This window comes from Urocitellus parryii, chromosome 11 (assembly GCF_045843805.1).
Source record: "Urocitellus parryii isolate mUroPar1 chromosome 11, mUroPar1.hap1, whole genome shotgun sequence".
Lineage (NCBI taxonomy): Eukaryota > Metazoa > Chordata > Mammalia > Rodentia > Sciuridae > Urocitellus > Urocitellus parryii.
In genome coordinates, this window is record NC_135541.1 from 9,133,627 (window position 1) to 9,153,863 (window position 20,237).

The window sequence follows — 20,237 nt, forward strand, 5'->3', positions numbered from 1 at the left end:
GGAGGACAAAAGGACTTTGGGAGGGAGGATGTGAGCAGATAATGGGGACCCCATCTCCGTACGAAGAGCAGGGGGCTCCCAGAACCACATGACATCAAGCGCCATGTGTCGTTGGCATCTCTCACCCTCCACTCCAGCCTTCTCCTCGTGTCCCTGCCAGCGACAGGGAGAGATGGGGACACAAACCAGTCTCCCTCCAGCTCCCAGCCCCTCTCGAACGGACCGTGCGTAGAGCTGTCCAAGGCACATGATGTCAACTAGGTGGACGGTGAAACCTAAGTCACGTTCGATTCCGTAGCTGGGAAAAATGGCATTGTTTTTTCTTTTATCCAGGATGGAAAAGAAAGCCCTTGCGCTCTGGGATATAACTCAGGGGGCGGTGGACCTTCAATGACACCAGCTCCTGGGCTGGCTCTCCCCGCCCAGCCTCACGAACTCCTGGGGCCCCAGGAGCACTTACAGTTTCCCCTCCTGGTGCACAGACGTAAGGCGCCTGCCGACGGTCCAGGTGGACCCTGGGCACTTTGGGATGTTATGATGGGTGGCGGTGTCTTTCTCGGTAGCCGCGCGTGTGCAGCTGTATGTGCTGTGGAGATGGATGTGTACACACACACAAGCACACGTACACACTCACACACACACACACGCACACACACACACCCCTCTTTTTGTTCTCTCTGGGTCTCCTGACCCTCTTCTGAAAGCCCAGCTTGTTTGTTTTCAATGCTGGTCTTTATTGAGGTATAGTTTTCTTAAAATAAGGCACACGGCTTATTGTGCAGTGGAGGATCGGGGAACACACCCCCCCAGTGAGACAGCTCCCTCCAAACAGGCCCCAGCGGATCCGTCTTCACAGAGAGCTCCTACACCCCTCTCCAGTCACTCCCTGCCCTCTGTGGGGACAGCCTCTCTGCTGATCTGTCACCACAGAGGAGTTTCTCCTGGGCTGGAAATTCATTTGAAATAGTCCTCCGTCCTCTTGTATCCATCTTCTAGGTCATCCCTAGTCCACAGTATGGACTCATGTTTGGTCCCCCCGACTCTTCTGACAGCCCCTAAGCCCAGATGTCCTGGTATTGGAGATGGGCTTCTGGGAGGCCACGGGGTCAGACATGGTCATGAGGGTGACACCTTCGTGATGAGATCGGTGCCCTCATCTAAGGAGATGCCAGAGAGCTGGCTGGTGTCTCTCCCCAGCCTGAGGCCCCCGGGAGGCCATGTGGGGACCCTGTGGGACGGAGCCGTCCAGGTGCCAGCCAGGAAGGGGCTCCCAGAGCCTCACCCTGCTGGCAGCCGATCCCAGACTCCCGGCTCCTGTTGTCTAGGCCACCCAGCCTGTGCCATGGTGTCAAGCCCCAAAGGAGGAGCTCTGAGCGTCTGTCCTGAGCTGCACTCTGCCCCTCGCTTGGCTCCATCTCGGCCACTTCCCACGGTGGCCCAGAAGCCAACCCCTGTCTGAGCCAGCAGGAGTCACCCCGGAGCGCTTTCGAGGATGTGTGTCAGGAGGGTGCTGAGGACCCACGTCCCCACCCCGACCCGGGAGTGAGCCGAGCTCACCGGCCACATCAGTTAAGGCTGCGGCTGTGGACGGCCCTGCCCAGGGTCCCTTGGTAACAGGCGCTTCGACATTCTCTTCTGGCTCTTGGGGTCAAAGGCAAGGGGAGGAACAGGGAAATAGACCCGGAAGGAAGAGGGGAGACCTGCCCTATGACACTCACTGAAGAGGCTGCGGGCGCTGTGGCTTGGACCTGGAAAGTCCCCCCAGGCTCCTGGTTGAAGTTCTGGTCTCCAGGGCAGCCATGTGCAGAGGTAGCTCTTTCAGGAAATGACTGGGTCCTCCGTGGATTAGTTCATCTGGTGGAACGGTGACCTGAAGAGACCACCAGGAGGTGGCAGGAGGTGGGGCACCTGGGCCTGGGTGGGAGGAGTCGGTCACCAAGGCTATGGCCCCCATCTTATCCCTGGTCTCTTCCTCTCTGTCCCCTGGCTGCCCCGGGCTGAGCTTCCTTGCTCGACATGCTGCCTTACCCGGGCCCAGAGCCACGGAGCCTGCCGGCCATGTGCACTGCAATCACTGACACTGGGAGTGGAAATGAATCTCTTCTCCTCTAAGTTGTTGTTCTCAGGTGTTGGTCCCAGTGATGACAAGCTGAGTGACACCGCAGGAGAAAACACATTCCTATGCAGCCCTTGGAACAAAGTAATATCCAATGTGGAGACCACGGGTTTGCAGGATGAAATTCAGAGATGCTCAGCCCCCCACTGCTGGAGCCCTGCCAGCTGTCACCCAGGGTGTCTGCCCTGGGAACACCCAACCCAGAGGACAGCCGTGGGGTGGGCAGGTGCCTGCACCCCTGCTCAACAGCTGGACGTTCCCACCTTGAGATGTCCACAGCCGTGTGCCAGAGGAGAGGGGCCTGCGGCAACCCTGGGGGCTCTCGGGGCCTCTGGCAACAGCTGAGAGGCTCCCACACCAACGGGGTGTGGCTGGAAGGGAATTCACGCTGTTCCTTGAGGTCTCCCCTCAGAAGGGAGGTGAGACCCATGGGAAAGGACCGCTCCCTGTGGCTGCTCTCCAAGGCAGGCCCGGGGCTGTGGGTCACTGGGCAGAGAGATCTGGGTATGTCGGGTTCCGCTGGCCAACGGCGTCCAGCAGAGCCCCACGGAGCCCTGTCCCCCATCACTTTGGTAGCTTCATGGTGGCGATTCTCATGACAGCAGATAAAAGTAAAAAGAGGACGGGGGATTTACTTTGGCATTTGGGGTAGACCTCAGCGCGTCATCTCCAGGGGATGTGTGCCCCCTGAAAGACCAGACAGGTCCTGGCCTAGCCAGCCAGGCAGGTGGACAACAGAGCTACCTGGGAACAGTGCCGCCCCTGGGGCAGGAAGGACTTTGGGGGAGCCTTAGTATGGACTGGGCTTTTAGGGTGAGGGACCAGAAGAGACCTGGCTTCAGCTTGGGGAGCAGAATGTGCGTCTGTGTGGCGGGGGATGTGCTGGGACCCTGGCCCAGGGCTTCGCCTCGGATGCTCCCCCTCCACCAGGGACTGTGGCTCCCCCATCACACCAGCCCCTGTGCCCCAGAGGGAGGATGGAGGAGTCCCTCAGGGGGCCCTGGCCTTGCCCGGCACCAGGGTCTTCAGCCTTTGCCTTCAATGGCTCTTTACAGAATATTCTTCCACTGCACCCTGGGTCCAGGACACAGGGCCACAAAGAATGCCCCCACGGCCTGACCATGCCTTGACCCACAGTGGCCACCTGCAGTGCCCACCCAGCCACCACCCATCACCCAACATCTGGCTCCAACGGCCCTTCCTGCTGTTACTGAGCTTCTCACGCCGTGTCCCCGAGGCACAGGCCACCTCCTCACGCACAGGTGTGCCCGGGGTCAGGAGGGCAGCACCCCACCCCTCTAACATCACACCTGCACGTGCTGGAACCCCGGCCAGCGTTTGCCAGTCCCGTTCATCCTGCCAGCCTGGTCCTCAAGTCCTGAGCCTTCTCAGACGGCCAGCTGCACCACCTTCTGGGGTCAGATTCCTGGTTCTTTTTTTTTTTTATTAGGGGGGGACTGGGGATTGAACTCGGGGGCACTCGACCACTGAGCCCCATCCTAGCCCTATTTTGTATTTTATTTAGAGACAGGGTCTCACTGAGCTGCTTAGGGCCTCACAAAGTGGCAGAGGCTGGCTTTGAACTCGCGATCCTCCTGCCTCAGCCTCCTGAGCTGCTGGGATGACAGGCACGTGCCACCATGCCTGGCAGTTTCCGGGTTCTTGATCGTCTGCAGTGCTCATCTGCCCCTCGTTACGTTTGCCCCGTCCTGCTGAGCACCGTGAGCATTTCAGCTGTAGCCTGGGTCACCAAATAATGCTGCCTGTGGCTGTCCCCAGCCTGCCCCTCTGTGCTTGCTGATGATCAGACAGAATCCCGAGCTCTCTCCTTGAGCCCACACGTGGAACTGCTCGATGTGTCAGGACATTGTCGTGCTCAGGGGCCATGCTCAGGCCCTGGCCAGGATGGGAAGGAGGGTCAACACCCACCTCCCTGGACATGAGCCAAGAGGGACAGCTGAAGAACTCATGTGTCCCTCACTGTGTCTCAGACTCCCAGGGAGCTGAAGCCCCATGGCCACAGTGATATCCTGCCCCTCAATAGACCCTGTGAGGGCCACTGCCCACTCCCTGTGTCCTTTCTCCACTCCCCGCACCCCACACTGCTGCCTGGGACCTGGATGCCCGATGTCAGTCCCGGGGCTGCTTCTGGTACCCTGCAGCTAAAGGCAGAAGCTAGGAGCCCAGCTCGACTCTTTGACCTTCAAAAAGCACTCGGAACCTCAGGGACCTTATCTTCCAGTAGGGACAGGGACAGTGACTGTATGGAATGACTGTGCTATGGTAAGGGGGCTAAGCTATGCCCACACACACACACACAGGCTGGGTGTCCTATCCCGAGTCACCCAGGCAGTAAGTGGTGGAGTCGCGATTAAATGATGATGACAGTGACCATGACGGTGGTGGCGGCGGTGTGACCTCCAGCAGCTATTGAAGGTCTTGTTTGTTTTTGCTTGTTTTGTGCCAGGCGTCTGTACCTGTTTTCCTGTCGGGGTCTGTAGGCAGTCCTGGGAGGTGGCACTATAATCACACCCATTTGACAGGAGGGAAGCCCCAGGCAGCCGCTGGCCCAGGTGTGTTGGGGGGGCAGCCACAGGACTGAGCTCAGGTCTCTGTGGTTCTAGATTCTGCTTTTCAACCCCGATACTGAGCTAAACACCACCAGCCCCGCCCCGCCCACCGCCGACTTCAGTTCAGTAATATCATCATCGTCATCTCCAGTTCTGTTCTCCTTCTGTCACTAGCCACCTGGACGGAGCCCTTTCGTCCCCCAGGGGAAACGGATAGGAAGTTGCCTGTTTCACTCTGCTTCTCTTGAAGCGGCTTCTGAAAACACCCGTGTTGTTCCCTTGATGTTAGATCCTGCGTGAATGTGGTGAGTCAGAGAGCCAGGGTCTCTTCCAGATAAAGCCATGTCAGCGTGGGACCCGAGAGCCACTTCCCCGGGCTCAGAGACGCCTCCTCCTCCCGTGGCCGCCTATTACGGCTCCTTAACTCATGAGCTTGAGCATATCCACAGTGAGGAGGCTCATTTTCGGAACAAAGCCAGGGAAATGCACGTGTCCAGGGGCCTGGGCTTCCCCTCAAAGTCCCCGCCAAGGCTGGTGGGCAATTTTCCCTAATCACCAGGAGCGCGGCTTTATGCCGGACAAAGAGAATCAGGCGGCAGGACCGGCCTCGCCCCGCCGTCAGAAACCGCGCAGGTAAAGATAATTGTGCAATTTTTTCCAACAAGATCAATTTGCTGTAATTTTCTTTAAAAGAGAGAGAGAGAGAGGAGAGAGAAGGCGGGAGCATCATCAAGCCACCTCCCTGTCCCCTCCCTTCCCCTGCCACCTCCTCTCAGAGGCTGTGCCCCTGCCAGGAGTGGCAGTCCCTGAGCCCGCGTGCAGGTCACACATGAGAAGCCGGGGACGCTCCCCGAGCTGGGAGGCGTGTGCGGGCGGCACGTGGCCGAGTCGGGCTTCAAAGAGAAGCCCTGACACCTCCGCCCTGTGTGCTTCTACCCTGCCTATTTAAGAGGAGTCACCCAGGGCAGCATTGAAGTGACAGGAAAAAAGAAAATGAGGAAGGGACGAGCCGGGGAGGAGGAGGAGCTGTGTGGGCTCCGCGATGGGGTGACAGGTCCCGTTTTCTCGCATCCTCTGGAAGGCGCTGCAGGGTGGAGGCTCTCCCCAGAGTCCCCTCCTTCCCGTTACCCTTTCCACTCCCCCTGGACCCCAGGGGGACTGTGAGGCAGCCAGCAAAGTCCTCATTTCCCTGAGGCCGAGAGACATCAGAGCAACACAGTGCCCTGCCTCTCGGGGTGCTGATCCCCTCGGGGTTGGCGTGGCACGTTTCCAGGGGGAGTTACGAACACAGACACTTGCCAGTGCCCAGAGTGGGTCGGGCACCGCGTCTCATGCCCAGATGAGCCTCGAGGAACAGAGCACACAGAACAGAGCTCCCCGCCATCCTGGGAGGACTTTGCAATGAGGGGGATGCCCCCCCAACCAAATATGCAAGATGCGTGGTCTCCCCGGTGGAGAAAGATAAGTGGGGGGACAGGAAGTGCCGTGCGGGCGGGCAGGAGAGATGGCTGAGGACGGGAAGCGGTCACAGGTGTCTGGTGCAAAGCCCCGGGCAGGGGTGGTCTGATGTGTTTAAACAAGGCGGCCAGCCGTGGCTGGAGGGCAAAGAGAAGGGGTGGGGACAGCACTGAGCAGGACTGGGTGGGAACGGTGACCGCTGTGGAGCCACCACGTGGGTCTTTGGTGGCTACCATGGGCACGTGGACTTTCACTCTGAGCGTGATCTTCTCTTCTCTTTGCAAGATGAATAAGATGGTGGCGGGGGCCGGGCAGGCTCTTGATGCACTTGCTGAAAATCTTCCAGAGATGCCCGTGGCCCGTGACGTAGAAGCTTCTTTGCCATGGGAAGGTTTCTTCCAGCACCAGCTCTCAGCCTCCCGCCTTCTTCTCATAGGAATCCTGTTGGGGGGACAGTCTCGGTGGTAAACACGGGGAACCCTGCCCCAACAGAGCAGGCAGAACTCCATCCTGCTCTCACCCTCATGGCTGCCACCTCAGCTCAGGAGACATGGGAACGTCTGTACGATGCGCGTCCACTTGGAACCGTCTGCAGGAATGTTCTAGACCTGCACTCTCCAAAGTGCTCACTGAGCCCTTGAAACGTGGCTCAGACAGTAGAGGAGCTCCAGTGGGAATTTCATTTCACTTTAATTATTAGAAGTGTCGTTGGTCCCGTGGAACCAAGAGCTACCATGTTGGCGGCGCAGGCCTCCCAAGTCCAACGTGATGGACACCCCTCCCCTCTTTGGCCTGTCCTCTCACTCTGCTCCTCCGGTCCTCACCTGCCAGCAGACAACCTGGCCTCATACTGTTTCTTCCGCACAGACCTGGGCTCCAGGTTCTCTCTGCCCCCCACACCTTCTGCCTGGGGTCCTCCTCCAGGTACCTGCGTGGCCGGCGCCTCCTTGGGTTCTTGCACTTTCCGGGCACCCCAGACCCACCCCACCTCCCACTCCCACGGCTCCCAGCCCTGGCCTGGCCCTCCGCTTCCTCTTTCAAAGCACTTCATCTGCTCACCCACCCCTCAAGTAACCCCAGACCCTCGACCCCCAGCCCTGAAATCAGCCAATCGGTGACCACAGATGGCTCTCCGGCAGGCATGGCGGTTGCCTCTGGCCATCCAGCAGTGACCAGGAGCTCTGACGGGAGCCGAGGGTCCCTTCAGGAAGAGGGACATGCAAGAGGGGAAAGGGAGAAGCAAGTGCCAGGGCGAACCTCAGCCCTAGAGGCAGGCGACTCTGGCGGAGGAGACCAGAAGGGAGAAGCCGTGTAGGTGGGTGCCAGGGCAGGGCACCGGGAGACGCCCAGGTGGGCAGGAGGTAGAGCCTGCGTGCTGAGGGCCCCGGGATGGGAAGGAGCTGGGGCCTCGGAGCTGCTCTCCTCTCATCCTAAGGCTGGCTCCAATCCCTCATCCCCGGACTCTTAGGGACATTCTGGGCCTAAAGTGTTTTCCAACCACAGAGCACTCTTTCTTCAAGTGATTTCTTCTGTCAGTGACGTTATCCTGGTGCCAGGTGGGAGGCCTAGAGCCATTTCTTGGGTCCCTTGATGATCCTCGTTTGAAACCCCCCCCGGCCCATAGTGCCCGCGTGGCAGAGAGCAATGCCGCAATTGCAGTGGTGTGGAGGGTGGGCCTTGGCTCCGCACCTCCTTTCTGGAGGCGAGGGTGGGACTCCCATCTCGGGGGGTGTGTCAGAGAGCTCCGTGTTTGTTATTATTCACTCAGTGGATCCTGATGTTCTACTGATCTACTTCTGTGAAGGCTCCCGGGGTCCTCTGCAAACTTCCAGGTGTTTAAGAGTCACCCGGAGAACAAATGGAAATCATAGAGGCGGATTCCAGGGCGGAGTGGGCCTGGCGATCTGTATTGAAGAGCCTCCCAGGTACAAGTCCTGCGTGGGTCCTGCACAAAACGCAGACTTGCAGGTGCATCAACCCCCTTCCACCTGAAATCGTCTGGGTTTTGGCTCTGGCTCAAGTCGGCCTCATCAAGTCCAACGTTTGTCGAGCCGGATTCCAATGGCCAGGGAGACTCAGTGCTATTCAGGGGGCGGGGAAGGGAATTATTTCCACTTAAAAATAAAATCGATTACCGTGACAGGACCACCTGGCTTACTTGGCAGACTTCTGGGGGAAAATGCACATTAACGACCATGACCTTGACAAACACTGAGCTGGGTAAGTGGGTGGTGTTCCATGTGAGGGAGATGCTGGGTTCCTCCTCCCCATTATTACCTGGCCAGGGCTCCGGTCCTCCGTGGCTGTGACCGGAGATGAGCCGGGGGCACGGGAAGCTGCAGAAGGGATGACTCATGCCCTGTGGGCAGGAAGGTCCAGGCCGGCTCTGCTCTCCTCTGGACTCCCCACGCCGCCTTGTCCAGGCGGATCCAAGGATCTATCTTCTGCCTTCCGTCGGCAGCTCCTGGCAGGAGTCCCATCCGCTGGAAGCAAGAACCTCCAGTGTCTGATTCAGTGTGTGACACTTGAGCCCCAAAAGATGTTTGTGGAATGACGGATTAAGTCACTATCGGAATCAGCTCTGTCACAGGCAGGGCCCCGTGCAAAATGACAAGATAGCACCCTGGTCCGAGCGTTGGTAAGAATGAGTATCACCAGGAACTTCAGGGCAGCAGTGGTACGGCGCTGCCCTGCGGCTCTTCCGTGTGGGGATGGGGCAGCTGAGCCCAGGGTGCTTGTCCGGGAAGCTGGCCCTGGTCACCGCTCACATTCTCTGAATTCCAGGGCACTGTTAAGTCAGGAGTCTGGCTCTCTGACTTGGAGACATGAAAGTCCTGGCCTTCAAGGAACTGGTGACTCAGAAGGGTATTGAGGACTCCCTGAGCCCCCAACCCCAGCCTCCTGGCACAACTGGCATCTCTCTTAAGCTGAGCCGAGTGCAAACCACGGGGTGGGGCCGTGTGTTTGCCTCTCTGTGACCCTGAAGGACAAGGACATAGAGTTCCAGGACTCTGAGTTCTCCTGAGGACCAAGACCCAGTCCTGAATCCCCGAGAACCTGAAGAGCCCTAGACGATCTTCAGCACTTAATGTCCATGGAAACGACTAGAGGGTCAACTCACAAACGGAGGTCAAAGGCGATGTCAGGGGCTGTGGCTGGGGACTGGCTTTTCCAAGTCTACTTCCTGAACTAACCTTCTGTGAGAACACAGACAAGTATATCTTAAAAATAAATAAATAAACGAGGGTGGGGTGTAGCCCAATGGGTAGAGCTCAGGCCTAACAGGCACAAGGCCCTGGGTTCGATCCCCAGCACCAGCAAAAACAAAACAAAGTCAGGCTGGATCGCTCTTAGCATTTCCTGGAACTGCCCACAGAGCCCAGGAGCTGTTTTAAAATGCACATCTCGGGCCGCCCCCAGTCCTGCTGAACCAGAAACTCTGTGGTTCTAGCAAGTCCCCCAGGTGATTCCCGGGCCCCGGAGTATCTGGAACCAAGGATGCAGTCTGAGAAGCGACAGTTTATGTGACTCTGGTCCAGTTGTGTCTGGATTTTAACACAAATTAGTTGTTTGCAGCTGAAGACGGAAAAGGCTCAAAGGATTCGATGCTGAGGGGGAATGTTTCAGGATGAGTCGGATCCTGCAAGTCGGCTTCACGTGGGGCCTTCGATCAGCTCGGCAGGAGGGTGTTGGGACGTGAACGGGAGAGAGAAGGAAGGCGCACCGAGTGACAGGATTTTATTAGTGGGAAAGGCACTATCTGTGGCTGTGAAGGAGGACCAGAGTCGGGAGGATGGATGTGTGCAGCAAAGAGAACCTGAGCAGGAGCCAGAGCTGTAACACAAATGACTTGGCACAAGTCAATTGACATTTGGGGGCCTAAATTTCTTCACCTAAAAGATGGACAGAGTACCCAGGACCGCCACGTGAGGTTGGGCAGGTTGTGCCCTGCACAAGAGGGCCTAGCTGAGGGCTAATGGGAACTAAAGTCCAGCTGAGCCAGGTTTTGTTCCCCCAGAGGAAGGGGCATCTTTGTCTCAGTGGCTCAAAGGCACCAAGTGACCCAGCTGAGGCTGTGACCATGCCTCCCCCCACCCCGCTCATCTCATCCTGTTGAGGATCAAGAGAGGATGGTGGAGGACGCCAGTGGAAAACTACAAAGTGTCACATAGAGAAAAGACAGGATCTTGCAGAAGCTTATTCTGACCGTTTCTCTCAGTCGGCTGACCCAAGGCTTTTTGAGCACAAATCACTCTCTGTCCACCAAAGCTGATGCTGTCAAACTCCAGGGCTCAGAGAAGCCAGCCAGACATTTTAGCTGCAGGAACAGGAACTCACACGGTAGACCACTACACATTTAGGTTTTGCTGCTCCGAGATCATCGCCCAGGACATGGTGGCCCTGCTGTCCAGCAGTCTGTGAGAGGTTGCAGCTGGACCTTCTGGGCCGGAAGGTCTGGGTGCTGCAGAGCCACAGACTCTTCAAGGAGGCAGAGGACAGTGGCAGGAGAACCAGCCCTGGACTTCTGTTTCTCTCGTGCATAAGAAGCAGGAAGGCCCCTTCTGGCCTTGGCATTTGGCATTTAACACTTTCTTGTTAGGACACCCCAAGTTCCCTGTGGGCTGATTTCATGAGTACAGAAAGGTGAGCACCGTGGTCCTGCCAGTTGCCACCCTGTGGCGCTTCGGCTAGAGCATCTCCAGGTGAGCAGGCCCTGGCTGCCAAGGACACACACGCCGGCCACAGGACTCCCCTTCTTGGAAATGCATTATTTATTTCTTCTTAGTGTCCCCTTCTGAGGAACCAATGCACCCTGGGGCCTTCTCGTTGAGCCGTCTGCGTCTGCGCTGAGCTGTCAAGCATCTCTCGGGCCCCCACCTCTTTGTCCCCAGGCCCCCTTAGGATGACTTGCAACCTGACATGTTTGGGTTCCCCCAAAGTTCATCTGGGTCTCCAAGGTAACACATGGAAAGAAAAGGGCTCTTTCTCTGTTGTTTTGCTTTGCAAACCAAAAAAAAAAATAAATCTCAAGACCCTCCCGATTAGATCCCGGTGCTCCGTGGGAACGGCTCCCCCAGGGGATTTCTGCACCAGGAGATAAGGTGGCTGGCTGCCAGAAGGGCCACAGGATCTTCAAGGGCTGCCTAATTAAGTTCCAGCCAGCAGCCTACCTCTGTGGGCCAGGGGGGGCTCTTGGAAGATAAGACACAAGACACATCCAGAGATGGAGGATGGCGCTCTGCTCCAGTGATAACATCAATCAAGAGCATCCCATCTCCTCTGCAAACGGAAATCCTTCCAGCAGGAGCCCCGCTGTCCTTGGAAAGAGCTGGAGAGAGCAGCACCGGATTGGAGGTGCTGGCCGTCCTGCCCGTCCTGCGGGGCTCCAGTGGGGTGCAATTACGGTCTTAACTGGGATGGGAAGATAAGGTGAGATGTCATTAATGGAGGAGAGCATGTTTTCTCCATTCCACAAGCTGATTCCCAGTGACTCACTCCTCCCCCCGAGCCTCCCACGGGGATGTGGAGGCATTAAAGGTACATCCTTTATTCCTGGGACCTGCGGATTTTGCTGCCTTCATTAGAATTCTAATTACAGACGGGTTTTCCTGCTGCCAAAGTGGCGTGTTTTCCTGGCTAATTTGATAGCAGGGTTGCTCCTCGATTTTGCATTTGGGGTCTGAGTTCACTGAGGCTTTGATTGTCCTTTGAGGGCCAAAAAAAAAAAAAATTAAACCTCGGACACTGTCCTACCTGAGAAATCACAAGATCTCCCCGAGGTGGAGACAGGTAAATTGGAAGGACTCTTGTCTCCCCTACTCTTTGGTTAACTGCAGAGTAGAATTTTTAAAATTTACCTAGATTTCAATGGTAGAGCTTCTTTTTTTCTTTTCTTTTTTTTAATATTTTTTTAATTTTTAAAATGTATATATGACAGCAGAGCATACTACAATTTATATTTCACATATAAAGCACAATTTTTCATATCTCTGGTTGTATAGAAAGTATATTGACACCAATTCGTGTCTTCCTACATGGACTTCCACCATCATTTCTAACCCCCTGCCCCCTCCCTTCCCCTCCCACCCCTCTGCCCTACCTAGGGTTCATCTATTCCTTCCCGCTCCCTACCCCACTATGAATCCGCCTCCTTATATCAGAGAAAACATTCAGCATTTGGTTTTTTGAGATTGGCTGACTTCACTTAGCATTATCTCCTCAACTCCATCTATTTACCTGCAAATGCCATGATTTTATTCTCTTTTATTGCTGAGTAATATTCCATTGTGTATATAGGCCACATTTTTAATCCATTCATCCACTGAAGGGCACCTAGGTTGGCTCCGCAGTTTAGCTATTGTGAATTGTGCACTATAAACATTGATGTGGCTGTGTCCCTGTAGGATGCTGTTTTTAAGTCCTTTGGGTATAGACCGAGGAGAGGAGAGTCTCTTGACAGACTTCACAGTGTGTGGTTTGGGCTCAGAGAACCTCTCACACTTAGAATTGCAAAAGCTTCCAGTGCAGACCTTAGCAACACTCAGCCCTCAGGGAGACCCAGGCAAAACCCACGGGAATATGAAGCTCGCTCGATGTTCTCTTTGGGGGTCACTTACTCTCTTATCCCATCTCCAAAAAAAGAAAAGAAAAAAAAAACCCTAAATACATGATTTTAATTAAAAATTGTCTTGAGAAACGCATAACACATTTCAAGGTAATGGTCAGAAAAAAAAAATAGGAAACTTTCTCTCCTGGAACCCTCCCAGGATATTAGGAGGGAAGATTCTGGGGGCAACTTGCCTTGGGTGTCCTTGTGCTGTGGCTGCGCTGGACGCTGGGTCCAAACTGGAGTTAGCTCTAAGCTTCAGCATCTGGTACTTTCCCCTCCTCTTTGAGTCCCCCATGAGCCTGAGAAATGCCATACGATCTCAGCTCTGTCCCCCGACCCTGATGCCTGGGTGGGGGGCTTTCTGGGCCACACGGGTTTATCCCTTCACCCTTACTCCACGCTCAGAGTCAGTGAGGCGCAGACATAGTGACCCATAGTGACATTGGCACCTGGAGATCCGAATGGGTTGCTTAGCTTGGGGTTCTGGATGTTCCAGTCCAAGACCAGGCAGCTGGCTGGCTTTGGGCCTCTGGCAATGGTGGGGATCATGTGTCAGAGCAAAGTGCTCACATCATGAACCAGGAGGAGAGAGCGAGGACCGCTCGAGTCCCACAGTCCCCACCAGGAGCAGGCCCCCGTAACCTAAAGACCTCCCGCCAGGCTCTATCCCCGAGGACTACAACCCTGGGACTCACACCGTCCACGCAGACCCCGAGAGGACGCTTACCCAGCCCACGGCTCCAGTGTCTGTTTGGGCACTGAGACGCCTTTGGAGGGCCCCAAGAGGGACACCCCCAACGAGCTTCCTAACGCTTGACTCTAGAATTCACCTGATCCACAGGCAGAACGGACAAGGCCCACCTCCCAGACGGGGCTCAGGCCAACCAGAAGCTTCTGAGTGAGAGAGAAGGTTCCAAAAACTGTCCCAGTCCTTAGGAAGGACCCTGGACAGAAGGACAGAGCCCACAGGGCTGAGCTCCTTGCCCCCGGGTATCCCCAGATGGGTGGAGATGCCAAGAAACGACGGTCCCCGCAGGAAAGTAATTCCCCAGCTTATGTCGGCCTCAAGCTGGAGGGTTTGAACATCAAGTTCATGGTCAACCTGTTCTGCAGACACCGGTGTGAGGTGAGAATCAGCCCCATCAGGGCATGCAGGTCAGTCCTGAGAACACTCTGCCAGCACCAGCCGCTGCTCCCCATGGGCCCCTCGGCGACACCGCCGGGCAGCTCGGCCCTGGCTCCCAAAGCCGCTTAAATTGCAAGAGGAGCGACGTAATTCAATTAACTCCACGGGCCCACTGTGCTCCACGGTCCCCGGTGCTGTCTCCCATCTCCAGTCATGCCCAGCCCCGTGTCCACTGAGGGCCCAGAGGGCAGGCAAGAAACGACTGTATCAAGATGACCCCGTGGTTTCTTTAGATAACCCTTCAAATTCAATATTTGAATAGAACTCTTCTCCCATTATACAATTTCTGGAGAGAAATTCAAATCCAGAAGCTCTTTCTTTTATAAATTAAAGCGTAAAGGAATCAAAGTCCTGCTTCTTACCACTCAAACATCCCAGCGCCCGATTCTTCCTGGTGCCCTTTACTCGGGTGGTGCCTGCAGTTCACCCTGACCCCGGGGTAGAACTCAGATTCTCCAGGGCTGGGCTTCTCTCCTCTCCAGCTCCGTTGCGCTCTCGTTCTCTCTCTCTGTTCCCAGCTGCCCTGAGCTGACCTCTCTCCTTTTCCACGCCCTTGTGCCGTGATGGTCTGCCTCACCTGAGGCCCTGAGCAAGGGAGCCGGCTGACCGGGGACTCAAACCTCGGGAACTGTGAACCCAAATCAGCCTTTCCTCCTCAAGTTGACCTTGTCGGGTTACAGTGACACAGAGCTGACTCACCCTTGCTCCCACCTCACCTCATATGTGGAGGAGGAAAACCTCCTCCCCAGTCTCCTGAACACAAGAGCTGCTGAACCAGTGTCCTGGGGTCACCCGGTGGGCCCTGGTCACTCTTCCAGGTCTCCCCTCAGAGGCTGTTTCCACTGCATTTCAGCGAGCTAGACATTTTCGTCTCCTTTTATTTATTTTTTCTTTCTGTACCTGTGGAATGTACATCTGTGCTCCATATTTGCCTGTTTTCCCTCGGATACATAGTTTTGAAATATTCATAGGCTCTGGTGGGTCCTTGTAAAGGCCAGATTCTGGGCCGGATTTGCCCCCAAGCCCAGCCTGAGTGGATCCCACTCCAGGAGCAGGCTCAGTCCCGGGTCCTCAGGCTGCTTTGCACCTTGAAGTCTGACAGCAGAACCAAAAAACAGACCTGATCTGCATTTTGCAGCTGGGGAAAAAAAAAAGAAAGAGGAGAATCTTGAAGAAGATAAATAACTTGCCCACAGACATCCAGCCAGGGAGCCGACGAGGAGAGACGTGAACTCATTTCTGTCCCTCCCTACATTAGAGAAAGAAAAACGGAAGAAAAAAATACTCCGGAACCGAGGCACAGACAAGTGCGACAGGGCCAGCTCGGGGCACAGAGAAGCTGTGACTTGAGTTTGAAAGATAAGTGAGCAGGCTCCCTGCAGCAAGCTGCGGGTTCACGCACCAAGCACCACAAGTCCTTCCCAACAGCCGCCAGTCACCATGATTGAACAGCAACCCTGGGCTGAGACCAGTTCCCAGCACCTTGGGCACTGCCCCTTCAATCTTCCTAAGGCCCAGGGGGACCAGGACACTGGCTCAAGGTCAGACCAGTGGTAAGTCACAGAGCAGTTTGTGTTCTTGCATGAAGTCTGAAGTTTCTAGTTCGTGGCCAGGAGGAAAGGTACCGCACTGTGCCACCCCCATCCCGGTGGGGCGAGGAGGCGGCTGGGCCAAGAGTGAGAGTGTGAAGGACGATCGAGAAGGCTGAGTTCTCATCCATGCTCCCTCCGTGTAACCAGGAGAGACCTCAGCGCACCCTCCATCACCATGACGAGTCTGCAGAGGACACATGGTCATTCTGACTGTATTTCTGGGGACTTCCCTTTTAAAAAGCGAGCCAAGAAAGACCAAAGCAAGAGCTCTGGACACCCCTGGCTTAACCCATCTAGCAAACACACGTTCTGAACTGGAGTCACCCCTTGGGGCTTGCCAACATCTCTTGACGCCAGCCCCAGCAAGGAAGTAAGAGAGGGTTGGCACAGGAGTGTCCCTGTGCAGAGCTGCTGGTGGCAGAGGAAGCAGAGTCTAGCCCAGGGCTCGGTGCAGGCAGGCAGGAAGGACCAGACGACCCACACGAGATGCCTGCATGCCTGCACCCTGCACGTTCCGCACTCCGTGACGTTCCCGGGTGACAGGTGACCTTGTCACAGAGCTTGAGAACTGGAGGAATCTGGAGTGTGAACTTGGCACCTGACCCAACCCCTTTGTTATGCAGGTGGAGAAGCTGAGACCTGGAGAAGAGATGTCCCCACCGTGGGTCTCAGTGCTGGAACCCGGCTCAGGCTGGAGACCTGTCGGCTCTTTGCCTCGTGAATGGTGGGTGGGGACATGGGTGAAAAGTGACCGAAATCCAACTCAAATGGACTCCAAACAAAGGGTTTGATCAGCCTCCATTACTGGAGAGTGTGAAGGGAGATGGAGCCAGAACAGCTGGATCCATGATCTCAGGTGTCCACGAGGACTCCGTCCCTCCCTGTTCTCGTCTCTCATTTCTTCTGGGTTGGCTTCAGCCCTTGGCTTCGTTATCGAGTAAGTCAGCCACCCTGCGAGTCGCCTTAGTGGCTGCTGGCAGCCGGGGGCTCCTCTTGCATCTGCTTCTGACCACATCAATCCCTCTGCTTTGGTTGCTTGAAACTTTTCCTAGAGACGAGATTTGTTCCGAAGCCGAGAACAAGTCCAGAGGAAATTTTTGCTGTTACCCTCAGAAACTTGGCTGATGTTCGTGTGCTGCCTCCAGCTTAGAGGCTCTTCCCGGGGGTGGGGATAGGAATCCACGCTTCCCTCGGCGGCAGGAGTAGGGCTAGTGGCCTAAATGACACTCGGCACAAAACCTCGTGTCTCTGTGCACATTTTTCAGGAGACAGGAAATGCAGAGCTTTCGACATCTGTGGGCACGCTTCCCCGGAGGCAGAGACCTGGCCACCCCGAAGTGTCTTTCAGGGGTTATTTGGAGAATTTCACTTGGGATGAGGGAAAAACTTGAATTTTAGAGTCTTCAGCCAATATTCACTAGAAACAGGGAGATTCCCACATCAGGGATATCTTGCCGCAGGGTTTTTGTTTGTTTGTTTGATTTTCTGTGCGCATCAGGCTGCCTCCAAGAGTTGACCCCTCCCTGACCTCACCTCCACTATTTCAGATGCACTTGGATAAAATTTGTGAGTTTCGCAAGCCTCACAAACCCTCTTTGATGCTAAGATTTAAAAATAATAATAATAATGAATGGATTCATTCCCAGCTTTAAGTAAAATCGTGGTGACAGCGTTTTGCCCTGGTGAGGTCTGAATGGCGTCTCTCGGAAGAGGTTTAGGGTTTTGTGCCTGGTTCTAACGGGGTGCTCCCAACTGCTCTTTGTGGACAAATTCTCTCACGCAAATGTGAGCCAGAGTGTGCCCTGGGAGGAGCTGGGGCAGGTATGGAACCTCACCTGCAGGGTCCCTCTGTCTGTCCACACCTGTCCTCTCCTTTCTGGTCCCTCTCCAACCCTCTTGCGTCACATGGAATTTCTGTTTTCCCAGTTTCTGATGGATCTGAGGAATGGGATACCGCATCCCGAAAACCTAGCACAGGGCCCTTGACTTAACCAGAGCTTCCTACCTGTGGGCTGGAAAAGCTCCCCACCTACCACTTTCCCACACTGTGGAACGCGGTGCCCAATGCAGGGAAAGCAGGTAAGGCTATTCGGGTTTGCAAAGGAGAGGTGGGAAAGAGGCCCCCAAGGGTTGCCCAAACACAGTCCCTGCCCCCTCATCTCCGTGGCTCTGATGCGGGGTCAGAGGTTCACCGTACTTGCTGCCTAGAAATGGTATTGGTCCTTCAAAAAGGCAATCCACAAGATCCATACTTAGCCTGCCCACCTGTGCCCAGCTCAGAACTCCGTTTCCCTGGAGCCTGAATCACAGAGGACTGAAACGAACTCAGAGTAAAGGGCAAGTTTGGGGAAGGTGTCTGGACCCGCAGAGTTGGTGGGAGGCTAGATGTGCCAATCTAGGTTCTGAGGATAGAACGGAGACAGATCGATTGTTTAGGGACATAGAGAGATGTTAGGAGGAATTTCTTGATTGCTGGTGATTATGGGGGCTAAGAAGGCCCAAGATCTGCTGAAGATCTGGACAAGCTCAAGAGAAGATGAGAGAGGCCAGTCCAAGTCTCAAGGTCTGAGACCCAGGAGAGCTATGCTGTGAATTCTGGGTCAAGTCCAAATCCAAAGCCCAGGGCAGAAGAAGACTGATTTCACAGGCTGGAGACAGACGGAGTGAAATCTTCCTTTCTAGTCTTTTTGTTCTTATCCAGGCCCTCGGCAGATCAGAGGAGGCCACCCATCCCGAGGAGAGTCATCTGCTTTATTCAGCCCACAGATTCAAATGTGTGTCAGAGTTACTCACACAGACACACCAAAAATATGTTTAACCAATTGTCTGGGCACCCTGTGGCCCAGTCAAGTTCACACAAAAAGTTAATGCTCATGCTGGAGAACCAGGCCTAGACTGAGGCACAGCCAAGGTCACAGGGAGGATTGGGTAGCAGGAAGCCCAGCCCTGCATTCAAGACGGGAAGACCCGATGGGCATGTTGCTATGGCAATAGGGGATCACCAGCTGGGTCTTCAGTCCTCAGAAGAAAGCATCCAACTGGCTGAACTTAGGTCATAGGCTTAATTCCTCCTGTGCTGAGAGGTAGGATCCAGTCTCTCTGGTTTCCCAAATCCAAGATCACTGCCTATAATTGACCCTCTCTTTAAAACCATGCACGATGGGGAGTTGGTAATTCCCCAAAAGGAAACTTGAATGCCTCAGGAAGGACAGACGTTTTCTGGGAAGCCAATACACACACACACACACACACACACACACACACACACACCAAATGCACACACATAATGAAGAGATGCTAAAAATAAAGTCTGAGACCATCCCTGCACAGGAGAAGCTGAAGAGACAGAATACCTCGCAAAAGATGATTAAAACCCAAGGCAGCGCTGTACATCACAGCACTTCCCACCAACATCACAAAGTGCTCAGTTGTGCAGAACAGACATTTACAGATGGAGTCTTCCTTCAAACACCAAAGGGGCTGGAGAAGGGAGATGTCAGCACGAGCTGACGTTTCAGGGAAGAATGGGCCTGGGTCTTGAAAGATGGACAGGAGACACACACAAGAAGGAGGAAATTGTGGCGGGAAGGGAAAAGCAAGTGGTATCCAGAATCCTAACCTCCTTCCCTGAGGTCACACTGGGCGGGACCGTCATCGTACCAAGGACAGCTGAGGATTCACTTACCACCTGCGGAGTCTCACATTATCTGAAGGAGGCGAGTCACCCCTGCCTCACACGGTAGGAGGCGCAAGGGGAGGTGCCTGGTGTGGTGTCAGCCCGCAGACAGTATTTGGCAATCAGTTCCTCTTCTACATCTTCCTCCTTAAATCTCGGTTCTTCACATTAAAGTATATTGGGTAGTTAATAGGAAATGGTGAGAAATAAATAATGAGAATGAATGAATGAATGAATGAATAAATAAATAAATTTAAAAAAAGAAATAGAATTAGGCCGATCCATTCTACCGTTGGTCCTACTCTGGGGCTCTGCCCCCAAGTGCTCTGTGGAAATGGTCAGTGCTCACCTGCATATGACCTATTGTTGACCTTGAAAACCTCTCCTGTCTCATGCACTCTCTGAGTATCTGCTTTCTCCTCCATGTCTAAGGCCTCTGGTCATCTCATGACAATGCTAATAATCACTGTAGACTTATTTTTAATTTTTTAAAAAATGTTTGGTTTTGGGGGGCAGAGATGTGGCTCAATGGTAGAGCACTTGCCTAGCATGCACGAGGCCTTGGGTTCAATCCACAGAAGTCCCACCAAAAAAAAACAATTGCTTTTGCTTTTCCCTATGAGAATCCACTTATCAAAGTCCAGTGCATCTGGGATGCAAAGACAAGCAGAAGGTCCACAGGACCAGGAATCAGTCACTATGGACCTTCAGGTTTGGATCCATGACTAGGCCTTGGCCCTCTCTGTGTATCAAGTGGCCTCGGCTGGAGGCATGTGAAACGAGTGGGTGGGGAAGGGTCAGTAACCCTGACTGACAGCACAGCATGACCACCTCATCCCAATTTCTTCTCTCTTCACATGTGCAATCACTCTGCTTAAGTTACCCTTGACTGAGTTTTATGGGGGAGTTTATATGCTACAGTGAGGACCAAGCATCGAGGGATTCCCACGAGTCCTGAGAAATAGCCTTCTTGGATCTGTTGCTGGGGTCACAGACTTAGATGCCTACAGAGGCCAGACGAGCAATGAT